This window comes from Petaurus breviceps, unplaced genomic scaffold, assembly GCF_028583685.1.
Source record: "Petaurus breviceps papuanus isolate PSGF00001 unplaced genomic scaffold, PetGlider_PUasm1.0 91041, whole genome shotgun sequence".
In the NCBI taxonomy this organism is placed as follows: domain Eukaryota; kingdom Metazoa; phylum Chordata; class Mammalia; order Diprotodontia; family Petauridae; genus Petaurus; species Petaurus breviceps.
Genome location: NW_027187400.1, coordinates 26,906,664 through 26,915,443, shown reverse-complemented (window position 1 = coordinate 26,915,443; position 8,780 = coordinate 26,906,664).

Here is an 8,780-nt window from a genome sequence, read left to right as displayed (position 1 = left end):
TCAAGGTGAAAGTGACCTGCCCAGGGTCACTCAACTAGCGTCTGAGTCTGGATTTGAACTCAGATCTTCTTGACTCCAGGACCAGAGCTCTATCCACTGAACCACCTAGCTTCGGACAACTTCTAAACATACAAACAGTGTGCAGGATAAATAAGTACTTCATAGAGGGAAGACACTGCCATTGGAGAGGGGTTGGGAAAGGCTTCCTGTAGAAGGTGGGATTTTAGCTGGGACTTGGAGGAAGTCAGGGAAGGCAGGAGGTAGAGATGAAGAGTGAGTGATTCCAGGCACAGCCAGTGAAAATGTCAGCCACTTTCTACATTCAGCGTTTCAAGATCCCTCCCTTTCCCAGCTTCTAGTGCCCTCCCTGCCCCAGGAGACTTGAGTCAGAAAGACCAATTCAAAAGCTCCAGGCCAGAGATGATGAGGGTCCTGCACCAGGGTGGCAATTATGTGAATGGAGAGAAGGGGCCATGTATGAGAGACATTGTGAAGGTAGGAATGATAAAATTTGACAAGAATTGGATATGCAGGTTGAGTGCAAGACCATGCTGATGAGGTACAGGCTCTGGGAACCCCCTGGAACTCTGGTTGAATTTTCCCATTTGATGAGTCATTTGCAAGAGGCCATAAGCCTTTCATTGTTGCTCGACCCAAACCTCGTTTCTAGTCTAGCCCTCCATTATCCAGCTTGCCTCCACCCTTGATCCTCCCAAAATATCTACACCCTTGAACTGGCCTAGCCCACCCGTTGTCTGTCATCTCCAGGTAGCTTCCAGCAACTTCCCACCCTTAATCACTCATTTACTGGAATCTGACCTCATTAACTCCTCCTGAAGACCCTCCCCAAACTCCTCCTCTAGGCCACCCCTAGATTCCTCCCACAACCTTTCCATATATAAGACCCCATCCTGTCTCCATGTGGTGTGAGAGCGGCATAGAATTTTCCAATACAACCCTTCCAGATACTGAAGCTCCTTAAGAGTCTACCCAATATGGCAAACTTTTAATAAACTTTGCTTTTCTTTGTCTGAGAAGACTTTGAGTAGAATTCATTTGGCAGGACCCAGCATGTTGGTTTTTTGGGGTCTCAAGCACCCCTAACCCTATACCTCATCATTTTATGGGTGACCCTCTTCAATGCCTTAATTACAACTAGGGTGACTAGGGGCGGCTAGGTGGCACAGTGAATAGAGCACCGGCCCTGGAGTTAGGGGGACCTGAGTTCAAATCCAGCCTCAGACACTTAACACACACACACACACACAAACTAGCTGTGTGACCTTGGGCAAGTTACTTAACCCCAATTGCCCTCCAAAAAGCAAAAAAGAAAACAAACAAAAAAAAAACAACAAAAAGCAACTAGGGTGACTGGAAGAATGGTGTTGCCCTTGCAAGTCTTAGGAAAATTGGGAAGATAGAAGGGTTTTGAAGGAAAGGTAATGAATTCTGTTTTGGACATATTGTACATTAATTCAAAATGCCCAAAAGACAATTGATGATGCAATGCTGAAGTTCAGGAGAGAGACCAGGGCTGGATATATAGTTCTGGAAATTATCTGCAGAAAGGCTATAATAGAATCTATGAGAGATGATGATATCACGAAGAGAGATGACATAGGGAGAACAGGGAAGAGAACCCAGGAAGGAGCCTTGGGGACCTCTCTTATTAAAGGATACAACATAGGTTGAGAAAGAATCGTCAGAGAGAGAAGAACCTGGAATAGGCAGTGTCATGACAACCTAGAAGGAGAGAGCGGGGAGGAGGTGATCAACAGTCAAATTATATAGCTAAGTGAAAAAAAAGCAGACCCAGAAAAATGGCGTACAGCAACAATAATAATAATAATTTACATTTATATAGCACTTCAAGGTCTGCAAAACTCTTTCCAAATATTATCCCATTTGATCCTCACAACTAATCTGGGAGGGAGGTACTATTATTATTTCCCATTTTACAGATGAAAAATAAAACAACCCCAAAGGCAGACAGAGGCTAAGTGACTTGTCCAGGGCCACACAGCTAATAGGGGTCTGAGACCACATTTGAGCTATAACCATGCAAGGAAGGAGAAGGAAGAAGGAGGAACAGAGAATCGAGAATCATTGAATCTCCCGAGGCCTCATTTTCCTCATCTGTACAATGAGGGGGTTTGACTAGTTTTCCTCAGAGGTCCCTCCCAGTTTAGAAGCTAAGATACTATGAATTTTAATGGGGACCTAGAAGAAATGCTGGGAAGGTTGTTAGGACAGACTTCAAGCACTGGAATGAATTGATTTCAATGTAAATAGCTATCAAGCAAGTTTAGTTGGTTGCACTGCTGTTCAGTTTTAAGCTTTGAATAAAATACGCAACATGGAACAATGGGAAGAGTGCTGAGGACGTGGGTTTAAATCCTAGCTCTGCCTTTAAGCATGTGTGACCTTAGGTAAAGCCACCAGGCTTCTCCTGGTCCCTGGTTCCTATCTGCAAAATGAAGGCAAGGGTCTAAATGAACTCTAAAGCCCCTTTCATCTCTATATCCATGAGCTTATGCTCCTTTAACCTTTAAGGTACCTTCAGGTACCACCAAATGCAGAAAGCCCCAAAGTTTCTAGCTATAGCAATGCATTGGATCCAAGGAATCCAAGCAAGTCGTGAGCAATTCCCATTTGTTTGATTTTATCTTAAGGAAGGAAGGGGGGGAGGGAGAGAGGGAAGGAGAAAGTAGAAAGGAGAGAGGGAAGGAAGGAAGAGAAGAAGGAAAGGAAGGAGAAAAGAAGGGAAGGAGAAAGGAAGAAGACTTAAGAACTCTGATCATCTTAGTGATCAATCATGATTCCAGAAGATTGACGATAAAGGATGCTACCAACATCCTAACAGAAAAGTGACAGACAAATAAATAGAATCAGACAGACATACTTTAGGATATGAATTGTTTTTGCTTAACTGTTCTTAGTTGTTACAAGGATTTTGTTTTTCCACATGGAAGGATGTGGGAGACAGAAAGAATTTAATGCTTGATTATTAAGAAAAAGAAAAAATGAAGGAAAAACATAGAAAAGGAAAGTGAGAAAAGAAAACAAAAGGGAGGAAGGAATAACAATAATGATAATAGTAACTAACATTTATATAGTGCTAATGAGAAAGAAAGGAAGGAAGGAAGGAAGGAAGGAAGGAAGGAAGGAAGGAAGGAAGGAAGGAAGGAAGGAAGGAAGGAAGGAAGGAAGGAAGGAAGGAAGATGTGAATTTTCCCCAAACTCCTTCATTTTCAAAATTCCTGCAGTATTTTTCAATTAGTGGAGGGCCGAGGGGGCCTCACTCCTTTTCTGACATTCCTAAGGAAATTGTCACGTAATTGAGACAATTCCAGGAGTCCAAAACAGGGAACTTAAAGATTTTAGCTGAGAGCTCATTTCCTATCTGTTGCTGTTTACTCCTGAAAGTAACCAGAAACACCAACTAGTCTTTTGCTCTAGTCTTGACCTGAGGGGAAAAGATGAATGAACCTTCTTGGCTCTGCCCTGAGTCTCTCAGATTGCTGACTTCCTGTTAGGTTGTGAAACAGAAAGGTAAACATTTAATTGAATTGTGACTTGCAGGTAACAATCAACCTTATTGTGGAATGAATTCTGGTTTCCTTCCTTTTTTTTCCTTTCATCAACCTTTTTTTTGGGTGAAGACAAGGAACCAAAGAAGAAAGTCTTGGCCAGCCCCAGGTATCTTTGCCGGAGGTCAAAGTCAGAACCACCGAGGGAGGTATGCATTCTGCATCCCAGGGGTCTGTTGAGCTCTTTGTGTAGTGTCCACACCTCTGCCTGTTAGCTTTAAGTACCCTCCAGGTGAGCAATGGCATGCCCTGAAGAAAAGCCACTTAGAGAGCTTCAACTGCTCCAGAGCTGAGTTACTCTGCAATCTGAGTGGGAATTAAGGATTTACATAACTTGATGCAATTCTGAAATTCTAGGATCAAAGACAGAGTTGGAAGGGACTTCTTGCTGCTCTGGAGTTATTTCAGTCTTGTCTGGAGTTTTATCCGAAAAGATCCTGGAGTTATTTGCCATTTTCTTCTCCACAGGAAACTGAGGCAACAGAGTTAAATGACTTGCCCAGGGTCACAAAACTAGGAAGTGTCTGAGGCCATATTTGGACTCAAGATGATTCTTTTGACGTTAGGCCCATAGCTAACCATGTAAGTTTCTAAAAGGAAATGAACTAGGGTAAAATATAATTATCAAAATTTTTAAAAAGAAGTCCAGGAAATTTAGGTTGAAAACCCTCGGTCCCTGGATTCAAAATTTCATTGCAGAAATAGTTCACCCTATAGGGAGTTCATGGTTTGTTTTTCCTTCTGATACTTTGCTCCAGCTTTCATTGTTAACATTTCTGATTACATATATATATATGTGTGTGTATGTGTATATATGTATGTGTCTATGTATGTATGTGTATACACACACACATATGTATATATACAGAGAGAGAGACAGAGACAGAGAGAGACAGAGAGACAGAGACAAAGAATAAGGTCTCTCTATTGCTTGATACACTAACTCTAGGTAAAAATTCATGAAGTATATTAGCAGGAATGGTGTTCCTTACTTGGCAGAATAGATTAGTGCCTAAAAATCTTTCTGTAAGGAAAGTTTTATCACAGTTTCACATTGACTTTAATTATAAAATTGGACTGGTGTTCTAATCACAGTACCAGGCATATAGTAATGGCTTACTTAATAATTTTTTTTCATTCATTCATTCATTTACTTGTTCATTTATTCACTTTTCTGGAAAAAATTTTGGCCTTAAGTTAAGGTCATACTAAAAGTTAATCAGAGCTTTTCAATCTTGTATTTAAGGGAGACGTGATAATTAAATGAAAGAATTTTAGAGCTCAAAGAGGTGTTTGAAATCATCTGCTTTACCTCTCCCTCCTAGGTTAGAAACGAGGAAATCAAAGTTACAAAGGAAACAAAACATTTATTAAGAACCTACTATGTGCTAGGCATTGAGTTAAGTGTTTACAAAAATGATTTTATTTGGTCCTCACAATGACTGTGGGAAGGAGGTGCTGTCATTCTCATTTGACAGATAGGAAACTGCGCGGGGTCACTTAGCTCACAATTCTTTTAGGTGGGATTTAAACTCAGATTTTCCTGACTCCAAGACCCAGCTCTATCCACTGCACTACCTTGGTGTGAAGCTAATGAAGGTTTTTATCTGGACTATTTGAACGTGAGCTAGCCCTTACTAGTTCAAGTGGGTTATTCAGATGTCTTGAAGAAACCAAAAAGCATCCTTGGCATCTTGAGCACCCTCAAGAATACTTAGTAGGTTTGACTTCCAGTGAGAAGCGTCTGAGGTCAGATCTGAACTCAAGTCTTCCTGATTCTAAGTCCTGCTGCTCTGTCCATTGTACCATCTAGTTGACCTCTGTTGGAGTTTTCTTGGCAAAGATACTGGAGTGATTTGTCATTTCCTTCTCCAACTCATTTTATTGAGAAGGAAACTGAGGTGAACAGAGGTTAAGTGACTTGCCCAGGGTCACACAACTAGAGAGTGTCTGAGACTGGATTTGAACTTAGGTCTTCCTGACTCCAGGGGCCTGGTGCCCTGTCCAGTGCACCACCTAGCTTTCCTCTCTGTTGATTGGAAAATGACTGAAAAAAATAAAGATGGCATATCCATATTGTATAATATTATTGCACAGTGAGAAATGATGACACTAATTAAGACTAAATGATGACTAATTCCGAGAATCATGGGGAGATCTATATAAACTAATGTCAAGTGAAGTGAGCAGAACCAAGAGAATGATACTATGCCCAATGTCTACAACAATGTCACTAACAGAAAGCTGAGCTCTGGGCAAATGAAAAACTAAAGAAAGTCTTGGAGAACAGATAGCGAAAGCACAAGGAAGAGAGGTGAGTGTGACAAGAGCAGCGCACTGTGCACGTTGTCAAAAGGGGTGACGGTAATCAGACTTTTTTGTCGTGTTTGTTTTTCTTTGTCATGAAGAGAAAGTTCAATTGGGTAAGAGCAGAAATAACTGAAAAGAGCAATTAATTAATACAATGTATTAAATTGATAAAATATGTTCAAAGTGGAATGAAAATATCTGGAGAGGAGCTCCTTTAAATCTTTTAATATTGTATTAAACTGCAGATTAGGCATGTCAAGGATTCACAGCTTCAAGATACTTTGCTTTCATATGGAGTACTTGGGTATTCCTTGTACAAAGAAATTGTCGTCATCATTCATGCATGCATATTTTGCTGGACCTTTCATCTTTAACAACAATCAGAAATCATTTCTTCCTGACAGGCAAAACCAGAAAGCATTCTTATAATTTCCATACGTCAACCACCATAAGTGAAGCTAAAAATATGACCAAAAATGTTTTCATTTTTCCATCTTCAACACCTTCTGTGAAAATCTCCTGCTTTGTGGATGGTACATGTTTCCTTTGTACTGTTTGTATCATTATAGGACAAGGACTCATGAAAAGGACCATGGCCCAACGATTTAGAGATCAAGTATTTCTATAGGAACTTTAAAAGGGAGTGGCAGTGTTTTACATCTCTCTCTCTCTCTCTCTCTCTCTCTCTCTCTCTCTCTCTCTCTCTCTCTCTCTCTCTCTCTCTCTCTCTCTCTCTCTGTCTCTCTCCCCCACCATTCCTCCCTCCCTCTCTCTCTCCCTCTCCCAGAGGATGCCAGAAGGATGGCAGAGAATGAAGGCTTTAGTAGTAGGGATATAAGGAAAAGCCTTGGGCAGAAGGTGGGACTGCAGAGTATCCTAGGGAACTAGGATTCTAAGAGCAAGAGACGAGATGGAAGGAGGGTGCTCCAGTGAAAAGGCATGAAGACAGAAGTTAAACAAAGGATGGCAAAGACTCATATCTGGCCGTACCTAGAAGTAATCTCAAAGATCATCAGGTCCAAACCCATCTCTTTACTTCTGAGGATGTTGGACTCTAGAGAGTTTGTGGTCACACAGCTTATTATCAAGAGTTGGGGACAGACTCCAGATTTCAACTTCCTTCCATGGTCAAGATGTCAGGTGAATGCTATTTCCATGATGGTTCTACTGTTCTATCAAAGGAACCTCTCAGGAAGGGGTATATTGGATTGCTGATTGTTAAATTTTCAAAGTGAGTATTCACACCTTGAAAATTGGTGAACTACAAATCAGGGTTTGATTTATTGTTTTGTTGATTGTCTAGACTGAAGAAAGCAATGGAAAAAATGTTATTCATGCAGATTAAATGTAAAAGTATGTCATGCTTGCATTTTTTCAGAGAGCTGATTGTTAAATATTTACAGGCACTCTCTAGAATTCCATGATTATGCAAATAAACAAAGACCTCCATGATAAGATATCTCCAGTAGAATTCTCTGTCCGAACTATCCTATTCAAACAAACTACCTAAGGTCAAAAGAGACCTTAGAGGTCATCTAGTCTTTGCAAATGATGAAACCAAAGGCCCAGAGAGATGAAATTACTTTTCCAAGGTCACACAGTATTAAGGGGAAAAGACAGGCTTGAACTCAGGTCTTCTGATTCCAAATCCATTGGTCTTTCCATTGACCCATTATTTTTCTGTGATTTGGGCTTTTTTTAAATGACGTATATGGAAATACCAGTTTAATATTGTTACATGGATTTGAGAAGCAGCATGGAATACTGGATAGAATCTGGGAGTTGGCATCACAAAGACATAGATTCAAATCCTCCCTCTGAAATGGGGACAATAATACCTATAGTAATTTCCTTCCACAGGATGGTTGTGAAGATGAAATGAGGTAACGTGCTATAAACTGGTGAATACTTTATGTGTGACCCAATGTATCAGGCCAGCTGTCCCAGCCATAATTCACTTTATCCTCCCACCATCTTCTTGCCAATTATCTCGCCAACACAAACCCTCTGTCATCTCTTCTCCTCCCAGATTTCCAGCCCTAACAACTAAGTGTCACAGTGGGCGAGCACTGGACTTAGGTTATGTGTGAGTGAGCAAGCCACTCAACTTCTCTGTGCCACTGTGTCCTCACCTGTAAAATTAGGAGAATAATAGCACCCATCTTCCAGGGCTGTTGTGATATAAAATGAGATGATATTTGTAAACCTTGAAGTGCTATAGAAAAGCTAGCTATTATTTATCATCAAATCAACATGGCCACTGCTATTGGAAAGGATGTCAATCTATTCTCCTATTTATCCACTCACCTTCCCTGTAATTTTCCAAACTAAAACATCCATCCTTGGCAACTACTCTCCCATACTCTTGAGAAAAATATCTATCTTTATTTTTGTTTTTTATACTTTTGTTTTATGCTATGTTCTTAGCACATAGCAAATGTAATAAATGCTTTTTTATTCATTCACTTTGTAAATGTGGGCTATTATTAAATATATACACACACATACATACATCTATGTAGACTCTAAACTCCATGAGGACAAGAACTATCTCATTTTTGCCTTTGTATCCTCAGGATCTTGTACAATGCCAGAATGTGCTAAATAAATATTTGCTGAATTGAATTAAATTTGAAATTTTTTTTTGCTTTTTTTGGAGGGGGGAAAGCAGGGCAATTGGGGTTAAGTGACTTGCCCAAGGTCACACAGCTAGTAAGGGTTGTGTCCGAGGTCGGATTTGAACTCAGGTCCTCCTGACTCCAGGGCTGGTGCTCTATTCACTGTGCCACCTAGCTGCCCCTAAAGTTGAAATTTAAAGCAGGCTGTGGTATTGTTTTTTTAAGTAAACTGTAATCTACCGTCCTGGATCACACTCAGTCT